The sequence below is a fragment of the Protopterus annectens genome, chromosome 1.part1 (assembly GCF_019279795.1).
Source record: "Protopterus annectens isolate FY-2018-M chromosome 1.part1, PAN1.0, whole genome shotgun sequence".
In the NCBI taxonomy this organism is placed as follows: Eukaryota; Metazoa; Chordata; order Ceratodontiformes; family Protopteridae; genus Protopterus; species Protopterus annectens.
This window is the reverse complement of record NC_056726.1, coordinates 254,017,925-254,039,271: the sequence shown is the minus strand read 5'-3', so window position 1 is coordinate 254,039,271 and position 21,347 is coordinate 254,017,925.

The window sequence follows — 21,347 nt, the reverse complement described above, 5'->3', positions numbered from 1 at the left end:
TTAAAGCACTCTTAAGCAGTTGTAAGCAGGTTTGCATGGATTTGCACAACGGTTAGCAGTGCTGAAACATGGTAAACGGAGAAGCACTTCACAGGTTTAACCTTTGCTTAACATCACACAGACCACGGGCAAACCTGCTTACAACCACTTAAACGTGCATTATTCACACTTTCCCTACAGTGCCTACTCTGACAGGTAAAATAATAACACCTTCCAGGATTAGAACCCGCAACCATGTACTCCATTCTCAGAGTAACCTAGCACTAAGCTACCTGAGATGTACCTATCCCAGTTGTGTATGCAGACAGGTTAAAACACAAAAGGGAGGAATGTGTTGAAAAAGGACAACCTGCCATGCACCCAATGAAAAGTGTATGCTTATATATATATATACATATATATATATATATATAGAGAGAGAGAGAGAAAGAGAGAAAGAGAGAGATACATAGAGAGATGTTGATATATACAGATCTACATATATATGTAGATATATAGATAGGTTAAAAACATCTATACATCTATGGAGGTACAGATAAACATATGCAATAATATATATAACTATATACATATACACATGCATGCACACACACACACACACACACACACACATATATATATATATATATATATATATATATATATATATATATATATATATATATATATATCTATATCTATCTATCTATCTATATATATATATATATATATATATATATATATATATATATATATATGCACATACATACATGTGTGTAGACAGCATCCAAAGTGTTCATATCTGAGTTAACATGGACCATAGCAATCACACATTCTGCCCCCCCCACCAAAACAATATGAACATAACATATGAAGAGTATATGCCAATACACTATTACAAATATGTTCTATGGACACAGTCACCAACATAACTGCAATGACTGCAAATATCCATGACAAATATACACAGACAGCTTTCAATTTGCAAAACTTTATTACATTCTGATGCATTGCCAAAAGGATTCATGGACTAACAGTACCTGCATGCTATACAGGAAGCATCTAACAGTGCCTTACTGAATCAGCCTGCAATTTCCATAGTATTAGTCCACTAAGGGATAGGTGTTCGCATAGGGAAAGAACACCCATACCCATATAGACGTTGTATAAAAGGGATTCTTACATACCTGCATGTGCTATGTACACCCACCAACATCTACCCCGCAACCAAAATAATTACATCAGTACATACTGTCATACCATAACCAATTATTCAACTACTGTACAACATTTGCTGAAACCTTAACATACCTGGACACAGACACACTAACATGGCCCTATGTGAAATAGTTCTGTTATACAATTGAACAGCTGCTGATGTTACAGGGTTTGTATGAACTAATCCCGTTTCAGAGGGTTGAAAGGTTTGTACACCAGGAAGTGTTACCGAGTACTGATTATCAGCACAGTATGATACACAGTAACACCAAACTAAATATGTCTGGTAAGCACACTGTAAACCCCCTAACATTTTATGCATAGCTATGCAGCCTTGAGCTGGTCAAACAACCTGGCCAGACTGAAACATATGCAGAAGTATTAGGTACAAACAAACCCTGCACAAGTAGCAATGTTCAGAAATATAACATCAGTACTCACATTTAGACCAAATTCTCTAGGCATTACACACAATATATTACTGTTCGTCTCCATACAACTGCTGCAATAGATTCCAAACAACACTTACAGGCTGTCTTCCTCACAAGTAAGGCAAAGAGATAATGCCCAAATGGAGTTCTCAGTTATACTCCACTGTTGTAATGGCATTGGCTAAGGCAGTAGCAGTGCAGCTGATGTGCATGTAATTAGCTACTTAGGAACATCAATTGGTTATCGGGATAGCACGTTACTGATCTGTCACTATAAAAGGTTGCCTTGTCACACATTCAAACCATTTGTATCTACCTGTAGGACAGTGCAAAACACTGAAAGATGAACCGAAACGGGTATTATACTAGTCAATAACACCTCCAATTACTAAGAGGGTATGTATAACATGTAGTATGTGTATGTAGTACCTGTTCTACAAGAATTACAGTGTAATCAATGCATGTAGTGGAAATAGCTATCTTGTAGTGATGTATTGTTGAGCAGTAGCAATGCTTGTAATATTCTATGTGTGTACTGCTGTAGGTCACAAGGCAAACTCCTTATACACCACAAGGGATGATATGAGCTTGGAACTCACCAATTCGCTTCCAACCACTGTCGGTGTCAGGATTGGTCCGACAAGTATGTGCTATAACAGGGGATAGTATATGCTGATATATTGTAGCAGTCGACATATGTATGGGTGTATAAGCAAGATGAACATGTCAAAGGTGGGCTTACTGTGCAAATATGGTTTGCATTGAGGGATATTGTGCCAATAACTGTGTAATGTACAGTATTGTAGGCAGATCTGTATTTCATTCTACATAGCAGTTCTGTTATGTTATGCAAACAGTAATTATGTCTATTGGCAATTACAATACTCAGTAACAGGATACATATCATTTGTATTCATCTGACAGTTTAGCAGCATGATAGCAAAGATAATTGAAAGAGCTAGGTAACTATCCATGCACATAACACATGTAATATCCACCTCTCTAGTATCGTTTGCAAGCAATAACAGCTGTGCATGTGTACATGTTATGCAAATGTGTAGTGACCCTTGTTACAGGGCTGGGCCAAATGGCTATGTGCACACCTACATAAAGTGGATATTGAGATTAGAGACACACTGGTTGAACTACCAGGTTTGTATAGCCTAACCTCACATTGCCAAGCTAACAGCCACTTGCACATACTGTATGTAAGGTAGTGCACAGTACTGGTAATGAAACAGGTTGCATATCATCTTTTACTCCAGTGTAATATCTGCAGTAGGAGTGTAAGATGTAGGAGACTGCTGCCCATGTGTAATAGCCACTTCATAGGTGATGGCTTACATTATCTAATTATATCCCAATCATGTTGATAATGGCATCAGAGTCTATTGATACATGACTCTGTTTGGAGAGTGTGTGTCTTTGCCCAACAGAGCTCATAGTCCTGGTGGATATGTGAGTATATACCCAGAGAAGGAAACAGACCTGTAGACACTTGCATCATCTGTAATCAACTAACAGGATGTGATGTGCTCCTCAGAGGAGGATTGCTGCTAAAGGTAGCTACAATATTTCTGTAATAGCCAATGTTGTCACGTCCATAACACAAATATTTACATGTGAGCATCACTGTCTAAAACATCTTCATAAGCAATAAGTAAACTAAATACAGTACTTGGTACTTGTAGTACTGAATGCTCATACAGGTATGTCCACTAGTCAGCTACTGGTGTTTACTAATGTCAGCTTTGTGTATGTGGCCATCCTGGGGGAATGTGATCTCTATGCCATGTACACTGCCAAACCAACCTAACACCACATGCCACACATTGTTTGGGATGCAGCTACAGGGGTAAGCTGGAAGGCAGCCCAGTCTACAGCTATGACTGGACTGGGCAGTCATGAGGTGTAGGTTAACACATGAATCTCATCATCACAACCAGCACATACCCTTACCAGAACACAGTAAGGACACCCACACACACACTACCAGAAATCACACACGTTCACAGATGCTTCTAAGTATCTGGCCAAACAAGTGACCTCCCAAGCTGGAAGAGACAGACAATGAAATACACAAACTGTATGTCATAGTTTGCATAATTGTGCCACACCTCAGAACACGTGGGCAGAAACATGCCCAACTGTAATCATTTGTGAATGCAAACTCTAGCACTATGTTACACACCAACCTATACGAGGTCATACATACTGTCAGCTGCCTGTCTGCCATGATTAGCCACATACTCATACACTCAGACCACCTTTTGAACTATACACATGGCTCTAGCATATTCCATGTTGTTGTGCAGGACCTGTGATGCGTTAGCCTGGACTGCATGGAAACACATGTAGGAACTGTCAGGTCTTGTAGCCCATGCAGGTATGTCCCAAGGCCTGGGTAACATTCTACCTTTGGCCAGAATGATATTGCAGTACAGGGACAAAAGGATTATATTCCACAATTGTCTAATGTAGTGGTGCAAGTCAAAGGATATCCAGTATCTGTCTGCCTGGGATAACATGGTTCACCACAAATAACAGCAACTCTTCAAAACAAAAGTTTAATGAATAAAATATACAACCAAGCGCTTTCGCTCGGTACTCTACCAGGCTTTTTCAAGGATCAAATAATGCGTTTATACATCATCCCTTTAAATAGTAATGTTCCATATCAGCTGATCAACAAGTAATTCATCAATTAATTAATTAAAATAACCTCATATGTTCCATATAAAATTAATGCTTCCATATCTTTCATTCTTTTCACGTACAGTAAAAAAAAAAAAATATATATATATATATATATATAGCAAACAGAGTACATAAAAACAAACAACATCCCTAACATTAAAAACTGTAACCCAAACATCCCCTAGTAAACTTTTAAAAGATTTTCTCTTATTTAAATCCTAACAAATAAACCATGACACCCCTTCTAAATATATTAGAGTCTAGCCCTTCTTAATTTTAACACTGGGGCAATATTGATATTGTCATTCAGTCCTGGAAACCTAGTAGCATTGAGTTACAACTGCCAATAAAGTTCACTGTATTCAAGCAATGTTTCCCAACTCCCCCCTCTTAATTCAGGTGTGACTTGCTCTAATACCATGAACCTTAATTCCATTTCTTTACATGTCTGGGAATGCTTAAAAAAAGCATTTGTTTCCTTCTTCTTCGAGATGTCATAAAGATGCTCGTATACCCTTCTTCTTAGGGGTCTCTCTGTTTTACCAACATAAAAACATAAACAGAATATACAGACCCCTAAGTATACTACTCCTTTCGATGCACAATTATAGTAATTGTCAGATCTTATCTCAAATTCCTTATGGGGAAGATAAAAAATGCCCTGATTTAACATAGCAGTACATTGGTTACAGTGATTACATTTGAATGTCCCCTTTTTCTTCTTATTCATGTTAGCATTTTCCTTTCTTTCAAACCATTCTTTTAAATTAACCCCTCTCCTTCTTATAAAGTGAGGTTTCTCAACAAAAAATTCTTTCAGTTCTTCATTCACTCCTAGAATCGGCCAATATTTAATAATGATCGATTCCAGCTCCTGTGCCTTATTGGAAAATGTGTACATGAAATTATTCTTGTTCCCAACCTCGGAACTCTTCCTTTGTGGCTCCACTTGCCTCAATGCTCTACCTAACCCTAATAAAGGTGGGTATTTTGTTTCTCTATTATTTCTCACTTTGTGAATTATATTATCTATCAAATGTTCAGGGTACCCCTTTTCCAAAAATAAATCTTTAAGAATGAGTGTTTCTTTATTAAAAATTTCCAATACACTAGACATCCTTGAAGCTCTAATTACTTGCCCCTTAATAATTCCCTTTTTTTGATAAAAAGGGTGCCCACTCTCAAAGTGTAAGTAGGCATTGGAAAAAGTGGGTTTCCTGTAAATTTGCAATTGAAAGCAAGAATTAATATAATCTTTCGTTAATTTAATATCCAGATAGTGTAATTCATTCAAATTCATCTTATGAGTGAAACTCAAAAAACCTGTACTTGAATTAATAAACTGTATAAACTTTTTTAATTCTTCCTCTGTACCAGACCATAATAGACAGATATCATCCAGGTATCTTTTATAAAATTTTATATTTCCCTTCCAGGAACTATTCAATATGTATTTTTGTTCCCAGTAATACAACACCAGATTGGCATAAACCGTGGCACAAGGGGTTCCCATCGCCACCCCTTTTCTTTGCCTATAGAATTCACCTTTAAACAACATAAAATTGTTTTCCAGTATAATTTCCATGAATTCCATCATTAGATTAATATTCCTATTATCCAAACCTGTCTCTTTAGTTAAAACCTCACCAAACCATTCCAAACCTATTTGGTGTGGTATACTGGGAAATAGTTCTATTATGTCTACCGTTACCATCCATAACTGGGTGTTAAACCATTCCTGTTTAATATCCCTTAAAAATTCCCAAGAGTCCTTGCATATACTATCAATTGTGGACATAAAAACTTTCAGTTTTTCATCAATAAACTTCGCCAGTGGTCCAGTTATACTTTCTGACCCTGCCACTATTGGTCAAAACTTCAATTCTTCTAGCCCTTTATGCGTTTTTGGAATCCCAAAAATAACTGGGATCCTGGGTCTGTCCACATATAAAAAATTGTAAAGACTCTCGTTAATGACACCTTGTAACAGATGGTCATGTAACAAGTACTTAATTTTGGAGTGGGCTATGTTGATTTCATTTATAGATGATATTTCATATTGATCTTCCTTTTGCAACATTTCATAGATATGGGCGCCATAGTCCACCTCATACATCAATACTACCCCTCCCCCCTTGTCTGGTTTCATAATTCTACAATGTTCTTTTTTCAACCTTTGCATCAAATCCCATTCTTTGTGTTCTAAGTTACTAAACTGAGAACTTCGTAAGTTTGGTGTCATGTGCCTCAAGTCCTTCTCCACTAATTCCCCAAATATATTCAGAATAGGGTGGTTCGGCGGGTTAAAAATGCTTGTTCTACTTAAACTACAGTCAGGTTTGGTTTTCCCTTTAAAGAATAACTTTAGATTCATTTGTCTTAAAAACATCTCCAAATCCACTAATGACTCAGTGATGTTAATTGTTTTGAGAGGAACATAATGGAGCCCTTTCTCAAACAAACTAAAATATGTGGGCGTAGGAATCATTTCAGTGTAATTAAAAATAGAAAAACTATTTTCCCTGTAAACTATCTGCTTTTTGAAGTGCAAATCTACATCCAGTGTGGTTAGTTCTAATTCTATGTTTGGTTGAATGATTCGTTCCGTACCCTCTGTTGGTAATTGAACCCCTTCCCCCGTCTGCCGGGGGGGTATTGAAAATCCTGGGCTAGATGTTTCTTGTTTCTCTCCGCTAGTCTTTCACTTCGTCTGGGTGGGTCTGTTATGTTATTATAATCAATTACATTAGGATTACTTTCCTCCTCCTCTTCCCTACTACACATCTGAACAGCAACCTGTCCTTTTCCTCCCCTAATGGGATTCGGGTAGGCCTTTCCCTCCCTATATTCCAACAAATCCCTGTCCAGTTTCCTGATTTTCCGGTTTAAAATTTTTTCACAAAATTGATCAACTTCCACAAACATTCTTTCATAATCTCTTTTTATACTTGTAAAATTATTATCATCAATCATTTTTTCATTCAGTATATTCAAATCTTTTAACAACACTTCCATTTTACTTTCATAATCAAGAATCATTAGATTCAACATTTCCAAACCTGCATTATCAAAGACTGTACATAATTTCTCATATAACCCTGTTCCCGGTTGGATGTTGTTCGGGAATTTGTATAAACGCAACCCTTTCGGGATGCGTTTCACTCGTACACATTCTCTTAGATAATCAATTTCAAGCTGTTTGCTTTTTAAATTATAAAGTATGTCTCGGAAAGTACCAAAGGTACTTTCAACATTGTCATGAGTAGCATTAATTACAATACCTTGCTGGAAATGAAAACGTTGACCAGCCCAACTGTCAAAGTTAAAAACTTCTGATGTTCCATTACGAATGCCTCCTAGAGTGCAACCATGCTTCCCTGCTCCTGTAATAAGGGTGTTGTTGTGATTCCTGCTACCGGAGGGCTCAGCAACCCCACTGGTCGCTGTTACCGAACAAGCGGGTGCACTGTGCTTCTTTGATATCTCCATTAGCTGCAGCTGGTTGCAAGGTATATCCATCTCCACAATTTTGTCCTTATTTGAATAGTGTTCGTTAACTGTGATAACAGCACCAACAACTGATTGAACTCAGCCCGAGTAACCGGCCTCTCGTCACTACTGTCCTTCAGTATTTCCGGTGTGCTGAGCTCACTAGCCTGCTCCGTTCCTTCCGCCATGGATATAAGCTACGAACCACGAACCAAGTCAATACAGCAACAAAACCAAGTAACTCCAAAATATCCACCAGCACAGGACCTGGAGACCACCACAAATAACAGCAACTCTTCAAAACAAAAGTTTAATGAATAAAATATACAACCAAAGCTTTACCGGATACTCTACCAGGCTTTTTCAAGGATCAAATAATGCGTTTATACATCATCCCTTTAAATAGTAATGTTCCATATCAGCTGATCAACAAGCAATTCATCAATTAATTAATTAAAATAACCTCATACATTCCATATAAAATTAATGCTTCCATATCTTTCATTCTTTTCACGTACAGTAAAAAATATATATATATATATATATATATATATATATATATATATATATATATATATATAGCAAACAGAGTACATAAAAACAAACAACATCCCTAACATTAAAAACTGTAACCCAAACATCCCCTAGTAAACTTTTAAAAGATTTTCTCTTATTAAATTCTAACAAATAAACCATGACACCCCCTCCTAAATATATTAGAGTTTGTTGAGTCAACTGCCAACAAATGCTTTTTTTAAGCACTCCCAAACATGCAAAGAAATGGTATTAAGGTTCATGGTATTAGAGCAGGTTATACCTGAATTAAGAGGGGGGAGTTGGGAAACATTGCTTGAATACCGTGAACTTTATTGGCAGTTGAAACTCAATGCTACTAGGTTTCCAGGACTGAATGACAATATCAATATTGCCCCAGTGTTAAAATTAAGAAGGGCTAGACTCTAATATATTTAGGAGGGGGTGTCATGGTTTATTTGTTAGGATTTAAATAAGAGAAAATCTTTTAAAAGTTTACTAGGGGATGTTTGGGTTACAGTTTTTAATGTTAGGGATGTTGTTTGTTTTTATGTACTCTGTTTGCTATATATATATATATATTTTTTTTTTTTACTGTACGTGAAAAGAATGAAAGATATGGAAGCATTAATTTTATATGGAACATATGAGGTTATTTTAATTAATTAATTGATGAATTACTTGTTGATCAGCTGATATGGAACATTACTATTTAAAGGGATGATGTATAAACGCATTATTTGATCCTTGAAAAAGCCTGGTAGAGTACCGAGCGAAAGCGCTTGGTTGTATATTTTATTCATTAAACTTTTGTTTTGAAGAGTTGCTGTTATTTGTGGTGGTCTCCGGGTCCTGTGCTGGTGGATATTTTGGAGTTACTTGGTTTTGTTGCTGTATTGACTTGGTTCGTGGGATAACATGGTTGACAGACCATGATGCTTTGCCAGACAGGGCCTGCACCTGTCACTCCTGGGAATCTGGATACTGCCTAAGGCTCATGCTTCCCCTATAGTGCCTTCATCATGCACAGTTCAAGTGAAGGTCCACTGCTGTTACAGGGACAGCCAGGCAATAAACTGTGGGTCTCGCTACACAATGATACATGTCAGTAACACTATATGGACACACATATGCCAATCCCTAACATGGAGAACATATCTGTGCAGTGGCTGAGACATGTTTCAATGCTCCAGAGAGCATACCTGCATGACCATGTTATAACACATACCTCACCTCTTGCCCATTATCCTTTATTGGAACACACGGGCCACAGGTGTGTCCATATTCCTGATAGATATGTACACCCCCATGCTAGTTGCACTTGCATAACTTCAGATGCATTATGCTGAGCAACTTCCTTTGTGCCAAAGTGGAATTCAAAATGCACCTTGCAACAGATCACCTGCCATGCTGTGGATTTCCCAACAGTCATAATTTGCTGTAATTGGGAAGATTAGGTCTGAGACAGTAAACCATAATAATGGCTACTCTCAACTATTCCATTATGAACTGGGAAGACTCCTCATGTACCAACACCTGCACTCAATGCATGTTGGATTCCATCAACCCCAATGACCTGGATAACAGCAGTTACACAAACAGGGCTAACAGTATGTTACACAGTATGTTACAGTATGGGACCAGATGGTGTCCCGGGCTGCGTCCTACATGAACTCCAAGAAGAGCTAAACCCAAACATAAAACTATTGTTCAGTCTCAGCCTTACTACAGGATATATGCCCAAAGAGTGGCGTACAGCAACAGTGGTCCCTCTCCATAAAGGTGGTGCCTCAAAGGATCCTGGAAACTATCGCCCCATAAGCCTGACTAGCTTGGTCTGCAAAGCTATGGAAAGGATCATCATGGACCTCATAAATAAAGATATTGGGGACCTACAGACACTGGATCCTACCCAGTTTGGCTTTGTTAAGGGCAGATCCTGCCTATTAAACCTGGTTGATTTCTTTGAAACAGTCACCAAGGCCATTGACGAGGGGAAGGTGGTCCACACAGCCTACCTGGACCTCGCAAAAGCCTTCGATACAATACCCCACTCGGGCATTATAGATAAGCTCACCAGCTTAAATATAAACCCTATGTCACTAGATAGATTGCAAACTGGCTCAAGGACAGAACTCACATGTTAGAATTGCTGGAGCCATGTCATACTCAAACCAGTTACAAGTGGTGTCCCACAAGGCTCAGTCCTGGGACCTCTCTTGTTCAGTATATATTTCTCTGAGGTACAGGCCAACACGGAAAGACTGTGGCTGACCAAGTTCAAAGATGACTGCAAACTGGCACCATAATCGACTCTCCAGCTGACACAAGCATCCTCCAAAAGGGCCTCATAGAAACAGACAACTGGTGCCAGAGCCATGGCCTCAAGCTAAATGCCAAAGAGTGTATAGTCATCCCCTTTGGCAAAACAAAGTGCCCACAAATTACCACATAGGTGGTAATCCATTAAATCTGGAAGAAGTAATTAGGGACCTGGGGACCCAAGTTGATAGCAATCTCTCATTTGACAACCACGTGGCCAAAGTGGTTAGAAAAACATTTTATATAGCCCACCTAATCATGAAGGGATTCACATCTAGATCAGGGGAGGTCATCTTGCCTCTTTACTCATCCCTCATCAGGCCCATAATTGAGTACAATGCCCCTTTTGGGATGTACCTTACCAGACACCTGCAGCAACTGGAAAGACCCCAAAAGTACCTCACCAAGAGGATCAAAGGGCTCAAACAGATGCAATATGCTGCCCGGTTAAAGAAACTCCAGCTCTACTCAGTGGCATACCGCCTGTTCAGAGGCGATCTGTGCCTGACATATAAAGCCATGTCCAATCCAGAATTAATGGACATGTTGCACCTCAGAAAATCCAAATCCCATCGAGCTACACGCTCGAGAGACTTGAACCTCAGCACTGAAATAAATAGGACATGCTGGAGGGACAGATTCATAACCCAGAGGCTCCCTTCACTCTGGAATAAAATCCCAGTCCAGATTAGGCAGAGTCCCTCATTGACTCTATTCAAGAGGAATCTTGATGAGTGGATGGGAGATCGTAGGTTTACCCTGGGTATCACTTCTGTGTCACTGTTAGACAGAGGCATAGTATACTAACCTCGAAAAAGGGCATAGCAAAATAAATTTAAAATGGGTGGCGAAAGCCAAACACATTCTGGCTAGGCTTATAAATGCCCTAGGGCAGATAGCCTAGTATGAACCTATGAACCTATGAACCTATGAACACATAGTCAGTCTCCAATGCCAATGTTATGTTTCCTAAGAGCAAAGTGGTGACTGTCATGGCACCCATGCAGATGGACAATGCATGTGCAAATGCTGAGTCCTACACAAATGAACCTTAAGCAGTCACATACGTGCAGTGATTGTGCCATTGAAACCGAACCAAGATTCAACCAAACACAAACAAGAAGGCAAACTGGTGGTACAATGCTTTAAACTGTACCACAGAAGGTAGTAACTGTTGCAAGAGTGAACACACATGAGTGTAGGTGATCCCTGGTCAGCCTCAGTAGGTTGCAGATACACCCTATAAAACCACACAAAACTACTGTGAAACTAATCCATCACATATTATGAGACCAAGCACAGAGCATTCTATAGCTGTGTCATTAATCGTAAAGGCAATGACAAGACCTACCGTGCTGCACAGCACTATGGCATGGGAAGTACTGCACCTACAGAAATAGCACTTGTTCATCCAGATAGGGTCTTGGAGAACCTAAACCCACTCCCACCCTCCCAACAGGTACACTTAGTTATATATCCATGTACACTACAGGGCCCCTGTAATAAAAACTATGCAGGTACAAGCTGCACTCTCTAAAGCCATACATACAGCCTTCATGGGACCTGTCAACATCCCAGGATGTCTTCACCACACAAGTCAGGTAGTTGTATGTGGCACCCTAATCATGGCAGGGTGCCATCCATGAATATAGAGATAATTGTTCAGCCATACTCAACACTCATGTGACCCATAATAGATCACATATTTCCTTTAAGGGTTATTGCCCATGTGTAGATGGCCTACACTGCCCTTCCCAATCCCTAGCTCCACTATGTAGCATGCAGCCTACCCTGAATAAAGCCATGTCCAGCACAGAGGTGTTGGACATGCTACACTTAACACATCCTAATCCCAAATAAATACATACTTCATGGACATCCACCTTTCTAGTACAAGGATCACAATATGCCTGACAGATCTCTGTCCCATACATTTAACATACTCTTGCCATACTATGCATCCCTGTCCAGCGAAGCTGCACATTGCCCCTCTCTGTCACATGGTGTGATGACTGCATGCCAAATATAGCAGTAACCCTGTGGATCAGTTCTGTGGCACTGCTTGAACTGGCCACTGAAACATACCTGTCTGTTACCTACGGCTACACTTAACACATCCTAATCCCAAATAAACACATACTTCATGGACATCCATCTTTCTATACAAGGATCACAACATGCCTGACAGATCTCTGTCCCATACACTTAACATACTCTTGCCATACTATGCATCCCTGTCCAGCTAAGCTGCACATCGCCCCTCTCTGTGACATGATGTGATGACTGCATGCCAAATATATCAGTAACCCTGTGGATCAGTTCTGTGGCACTGCTTGAACTGGCCACCGAAACATACCTGTCTGTTGCCTATGGCTAGGTAACCTGTCTGCCTAGGCTCATAAATGGCCCAGGGCATATAGCCTACTAGTTCACTATGACCATACATGCTATAGTTAATATCCAACCCTGCAAATACCATCAGGCTACCTATTGTCCTATGTGTTACACATGTGCAACACAGGCAATACATGGCAGGATGCTATACAGCAGTACAGTGCCATGTAGATGTATATGGCAAAAACACACAAGCTTAGAAGTCTGCAGGGTCACAGGTCATGTCCCTAATGGCTATGTATGACTATATATCTGAAATACACACAGCATTAAGGTTGATTGCATTAATGTGAACACATCCAAGCATGTGCTGATATGTAAAGACACCAGTACATGCAAACAGACATGCCCACTTCAAGACAACATCCACATGGAGTATGAACAATGTCATCACATGACACACACATATATGGCAATAACATCACATCACCAGTACGTGTCAAATGTGTGTGACTTAAACATGTCAGTGGTGTTAGTGTCATGTAGATTTTCAAAAACTTATTTGTAATCTTAATAAATGTGATACACATGTATGTTCAGCTGTACTTCTGTACTTCTCTGTGAGTTACTGTGACCTGTCCCAATCATTATGTCTTCCAGGTATGCCATGTAGCAGGCTGCCAGCATACACCCACTTGGAGGATGAGGTCCTCATCCCATACCTCCTCGACAACTATACAACACTCTTCAGCCATGTGCCACAGGATGCACAGCAGCGGGATGCCCTGTGGGAGGAACTCCACAGGAGGGTAAATGATGTTGGCGGTCACAATCGCACCTATCAGCAGGTGCACTGACACTGCACTGACCTCATAAGATGGGCAAAACAGCATGCTAATGCAATCACCAGGGAACAAGGTGCAACAGGTGGGGGGCACTCACCCAGCCCCCACTCACACGTACCAATGAGCTACTGGCCAACCTGGGGACACCTGCAGACCTCCATCCACAAGCTTTAGCTGGTATTGTGGAGGTGGGTGTCTCTCAACCACTGAGCCTAGAGTTGCCTGGTAAGTCAATACTGCACATATAACACAACCATATTTCACATAGTTACATGTGTTACTGTACAATATGTAATGTAACATCATATGCAAGGCATGTATGCACACATGCCACATACTATAGTCTGCTACTCTATGTATGCACAGATTTGCATAGTCCATAGCATAGTGTATGATACTGGCTTATGTGCTAACATGGACATTGCACCCTGTAGCTATCACAGAGGTGTGGATAATGATCTTACTGCTGCGACACTCCTGTTTAGGTACCTATGGCATTTTGCAGTGACAGCAGCCTGTGTCAGGTGAGATTGTTATTATTTACTATGCTTAATAATGCACAGATCATATTATTTGCATGCTATCTGCCATAACACACATACACATAATGTATGGTGGTCCTGTTAATAGACAATGGTCAGACCTGCAATGCCTCACAGTGGTTACCCATGTGAAACAATTGAAGACTATATGAAACACCTACATTAAACCTTCCAAACTGTCATTGCCAGATGTGTGGACAACTGTGAATACAGTGGTGGAAGTGTGTTTCACTGTAGGGACAGGTACTACATATCAGCATTACACATGTTGGGAATACAAACAGTACTGTACAGAGAGCATATGTGTGCACACACTCTAAATATGTTGGAGCTGGAGTATGACCGGCCCACAGGATACACCCTTGGGGATTATACCCTTGATATGAATGTCACACAATGTCATGTGCTATCTAACATGTCCATGACATGCAGTGGGCTGACTGCAACACTGCTCAACTATTCTGCAAAACATGATGTCTCACATCCCATACATGCCACCCTTTGTCTGCATAACCTTGTCCTCAGTGGAGCATATGACATCTATGGGTGTATGTCATATGGGATAACACTGGCATGTGAAATAGATGGCCATTACAATCATTGGACAGAACATGTGTACACATGGCCATGGAGGATGGCCAGAGACATGAAGCAACACACACAGTAGAAGTGATGTACATGTGTGTTGTACAATGGCTCTACACAATACAACTATGGCTTTTGTGTAATGGTGATACTGCAGATGTGAAACACTAAACATCATACAGGCCTGTGTACAGCTTGTGTAGGCATAACATGAAACCACCACATAACATGTCTTGAACATCTTGAGCGTGTCACGATATGAAAGCATTCACCTATACAGTATCCAAATACATACATGTGTTGCACGACATACATATACAACCACATCAGGCCACAGATACAGTACGTTCACCTTGCTCATGTCAGACATCACTGTCATGCCTGTTCCTCAAGTGTGTAAGGTACACAGATGACATGTGGGACATAGAGTACTGCTAAGTTAGCCATGTGTGGGCATAGTTGCCAGGCATCAGTAATATGGTTGCAGATGTGCAGGGGTGTCATCCATATACCCTTCTGTGACCTGTGTCACACATTCCACATTAGGGTTTAGTGTGTATACACCTCAGTGACGTGGGTCACATTCCACATTAGATATGTATTGTATGTGAACACAGTCATGGCTATGAACTGTGTCAGTAACTCACACTGTATAGCAATTGTGAAGCCACATGATGCCCTGTAAAGGCTATGTACATCAGCTCAATGTGCAGTATGTCACTGCATATTTGTAGGGCGGACAGACAACACTGTGTCAGCTGAAGGCCCATGTTAGTATAACACGTCCCTGCATTGGGACACCATTACCGTACTGTAGATTGGAAAGGACACCATTGTGTTACACATGTATGCCTGTCATTCAACATGTCAGCAAAAGACATGTCATACTACATGTGATTGGCAAGGTCATACGCCACACATCAGGCTGGTGTACTGTAAACCTATGCTGATCTGTGGCACCATTGCAAAGTAGGGACAGCCATGTCAAACGTGTGTACAGCCACATGCACAATGTCTGTAGACTTAGCTCAGGGGTAGGCGGAATAATGTTGAACAGACATGCACTGCTTTGTCGGAGATATGCAAGCTAGGTCTCAGGCAAACATTATTCAGTCAACATACCCTTCTGCTCATTCCTCACACATAAGGGTGATGGCCAACACAAAGCATCAGTGGCAGATGTACAAAGGTCAGCAATGGTCTGTTAACATGTGGTGTATGTTGCACACACCCTGGCAGTGTGGTGCAATGGTGCAAAGTGCATGCGTTGTGTTGCAGGTATGGGGCATAGACTACTAACACAAATGGTGCAATTCAGGTATGTATGCTAACCACCACTATAATTGTGTAAGGTGCATGCTGTCTGCTATAACACATGCATGCTGTTGTGTGCAGCTCAAGGGTGTATGATAACTACCACTATAATTGCCCAAGCTAAATGCCATCTGCCATATCACCAGCATGTAGTGTGTGTGTGTGTGTGTGTGTGTGTGTGTGTGTGTGTGTGTGTGTGTGTGTGTGTGTGTGTGTCTGGTATAATTTGTAATGTACAGTTCTTGTCTTTCCCTTACAGGTGTTGATGTAGGTGCGTTGCACTCCTGCAGTCCACCTGATGTTAGTGTCCCCACAGACTCGAGCAGTGATGATGATAGTATGATTGAGGCACAGTCAGGGTTGTCAGGGGCTGAATCTGTGCCAATGGTTGCCATTCCATCTCTATCCCCCTCATCCTCACACACAATTCCCCTGCCTACACATACCCCATCACCACTGGCCATAGAGGAAGGACAGTTGGCAGGTGGTAGCATGGAACAGGGAAGTGTGGAAACTATGGAAGGTGTGCCTGCACACCATGATCCCAGTCAACTGGCTGGTGATGTCCCACACAGGCATGTGCCCAGCGCTGCTCGTAGGAGCACCACTGGCCAACGTGCCCCTGCGAGACAAAGCATATCAGCTGGAGTCACCAGATGCATGTTTTGGATTGTAATGGAGGCACTGGCATGTGCTGAATGGCACAACATAGAAGGTCTGAGGCTTTAGAGGGCTGCTGTCCATTCATTAACTGACAACATACAGGCAATTGCAACTGCTCACCATAATCTTGCAGATGTTTTGGATAGACAATTGGGTGACATGGTGGGAGTCCTTGACTGTGGCATGTCAATCATCAAGCATGGAATGTCTGTGCTGGAACATCTGGTGAGAGTGAGGCATCAGGCACGTGGACATAGGTCAGCTACATCACCTGTTGAAGTTCTATGTGAACATGCTACTGCACATGCCCGCTCCCATAGTGGCGGTAGCAGCAGCAGTGCAGCTGGTGCTGTGCAGTCCACACCAGGACAGAGCAGGCCACGTGCACGTGGTCCTGGATGGTCCCAACAGGGACATGATTCCAGTGGACATGTGTAATTAGACAGTACCCAATCTGGAACTCTGCCTGGTAGTGCCCGTGCAACCCCTGGCAGGCGCATATCACTTGGCCATGGCTGGACACCGTGAACTGTGAAACCTGCCTTGTACAGTCTGCAGCTGTCAGTAATACCCCTGTGTCAGTCAGCCACATGCCAGACCTGTGTGCATGCATACACACACACACTGGAAACAAATGTAAGGCACCTCAACACACACACGCATAACATCCACACACGCTCAATGATATCACAGGCACTAACACACACACATAATGTCATCCAGTGCTGCAGCCTAGGACTCTGGCAAACATTATCACCCTGTGCATATGATGATGCCTGTGCCACATCCCTGTCATTCACACCATCGGTGCAGGGACATGCTCATATGGTCTGATGCACAGGGTGAACATACTAGATAGACAATTGTAGATTAATATTGTTGAGGAGTGTTGACAGGCAGCAGACATATCATGTATTATAGTTTTAGAATGCATTTTGTATGTCTGACAGTATGTATCATGTGTAACAACACTAACAGCATGTTGATCTTGATGTTCTGCCTTCCTCTTTCAGGTGTAGTTGCATGTGCCAGGGGATGTCGGTGTTTGCGGTTAGTGTCCCATATGTATATGTTGACTACTCACAGGTCTGTATGACAATACCTGCATGCACTTTGTAGCTTCCACATCACAGTTATAATCTCCCATGTTTCAATTATGTTTACTGTTCTAATGATCCAAGAGCATGATAGCTGTGTAGTAAGCTACTGTGTTCAGAGCCATCACATCCATCGTCGGTGACATCACAGGTATAGTTATCTGGAGCGGGAAGGAGGTAAAAGAATGGTATAGCGGATGAGAAGGGTAAAGGCCAGTGGAAATAGTGGTTTCTCATGGGGAAGCAGTAATACCCACTGCCATGACAGCATGCAAACACAGACACATCCACATACTTAGGGATTCACAGACACAGTAACACAGACTCTGACACATACACACACACACACACACACACACACACACACACACACACACACACACACACACACGCACACACACACACAATTGCCAGTGTTTGGATGAGAGCCTCTGCCTTTGTGCATATCATCATTATAGTACTACACAATTACAAGATGTGCCACAGAGATTACACATGTACAGGTAGTTGGAATGCCCTAAGATCGAGGACATCGACAGGGATATTACAGTGCAGTGAGTGTATGTGTGGAGGGGGGGGGGTTCATCAGTAGGCTATGTAGCAACAAGTCACACCCTAGGGTGTACATGTTAACAGGCAGTTAGAATGCCCATCTAAGATTGATGATATCAACAGGGATACTAGATTGCACTGAGTGGATGGGGGGAGAGGACATTAACATTTTACTATGGTAAAAAACAGTCTCACTCCAAGGACCAGACAGCCATACACACGGACAGCCATACACAGACACAGCCACACACACACACACACACACACACACACACACACACACACACACACACACACACACACAGTGGCGTTCACACATACAGACACTTGACATGTGTGAGGTTCAACCACCTGCCTATGCCTTTCTTTCTACACTTCACTCTGTACTGATGTCAACAACAGTGTTCAGGAGAGTGAAAGCATGTGGTATGTATTCCAAACTATATGTAACATATATGGACACACACACACACACACACACACACACACACACACACACACACACACACACACACACACACGCACACACACTCACATGTGCCAGTATTGTGAATCAAACACCTGCCTATCTCATGATAGATTTTACAGAAGTACAGCACTATCGCATTTGCTACAAAGCTTACTGACTCTTTCCTTTGCCAACTGTGCTGATATATGCACAATATATGCACAGGGGGAGGTATTACTGTTACAGGTGTCAAGAGGTTTGCCTTCAGTGTCACCCTTACTGCATTCTACATTGTCTGTCTTCCATTTCAATTAACAAAACCAGACCTTAGCAGTTACACAGGTTATTGTGGAAATGGTTGTAACACACCAGTGAGCTGCCCTCAGTAATCATTCATCTGCAAAGTAGCTCCACCACTTAGTAGTCATGTCCAAACATCTGTCCATACCTCATGTACAGCTTACTGTACTTAGAGCATATCACCATATACAGCTGGCAATGTTGAGGCTATGTTGCAACAGCATGATGTATTAAGACAACAGTCACCTTCAAACATCAGACACTGCACACACATGGAATCTACGCAAACATCAATACATGTAAACATATGCGGTCCACATCAGTAAGTGCACTAGCAGGTCAAGAGGATACATTCCACACCTTCCCAATGCCATGTGTGAAACATAGCCGAGCATTACATCATAATGGATGTTGTATTCATGTACTGGTAGGACACAACCACCTTCACCGAGTAGCCAAATGTACATATATGACAACAGCACATATCAACAAGACACACACAGCATTATTCCATGTCATGCTCCTACAAACTGTTACTTGACTGTGCCTTGGTGAAGCCAGGACACTGTAATGGTCAACAGTGAGCACATCATATTTGCCAAACACACCTCATGTTTACTGGAACAGTGCCAGCAATGTGCTCTGTTAGGCTAGGCAGTACACTAATTCAAGCATGTGCAAGGTTTGTGGCTTGTAAACATCTCACCCCAGCATGTACTGGCTATTGTGGTACTAAGGCCAATGTCCAGACAGCACACAGCATGCATGGCTTGCATTTGTTGACATGGGGTATATGTAGGAGCTGTGGCTACACATGGCTGTATATGTCATGAACATATCACATGTGACTACTCAGGAACATACAGAGCAGAGCCGGATTTCCCTGAGTCTGTCAATACATGCCTTGTGTAGGTCTTATGATCCTGTTATTTGGGTATGTTTGTAGGCATTGCATTAGGTGGACATGTCTAATGACATACATGCCACATGGGTTGTCGTATGATATTATAGGTGTCATGGGTGACCAGTAGAGAGGGAATATTACCTCTGTTAACATAGATATCAAACCTTATATACTGTTAGCATGCTATCTGTCATGTGCATGTGTGTAATGACTGTAGCCACCTGTATGTAGAAAGGATAATGAATGCTATGGTAATGTCATTTATGTTGTAAGAGTGTGGGATGTACATATCCAGGGCAGGTACAGCTAGGTCATCTCCAACCATGAGGGTGTTGTTTACTGGTGTACAGCAACAGTCAACTGTGTTAATGCTGACAACATCCAAGGGACCCTGGTATATGTACAACTGAGCTGGTTAAAAACAGTGGTATTATTGCATTGCATAACACATTATGCAGCTGTTTCTGTACATGGGTACTTTGCACAGTTGATGTAGGCCTAGGTAAAGTCCACCAATCGAAGGTTATCTGGTGGTCTACCTATGTCATACCACATATGGATGTGTGTTGGTAGTCTGGGGACAAGGTGGTGGATGTATATGAGAATACAACCTAAAATGCAGGGTTTGCCACTGTCACCTTTACCTAACTCATCTGTTATGAGTTATGTCGGAGTAGTGGTCTTTACATGTGAGTGGCCTTTATGAATATGTGGACACCACCACCTGGAATGATCCATACCACTGTTATGGCCCACATCTCTGGATCTGAATTATATGGTGGTAGTGCAATTGTGCACTACAGAGCCTTCAGCCATGTGTTCCTCACTGCACAGATGTCAGTATTCCCCATTGTAGGTTCTACATTGAGCAAATGGATTACTAAAGCCACACATCTTGCACTGGTCAGCGTAAGCATCCAATGCAATTGTCTTATAGGTGTCAGGGTGTTACTTCTGTGTGTAGGACATTTGCCTTAGAATGTGACTATATTGGTAAATATGACCTAGGTATTATCCACACACACTTGAAACATGGATGCATGTGCTCTGTGCCGAAGGCTTGTCATTCAGTCATGACAGCCCAGAATGGGAA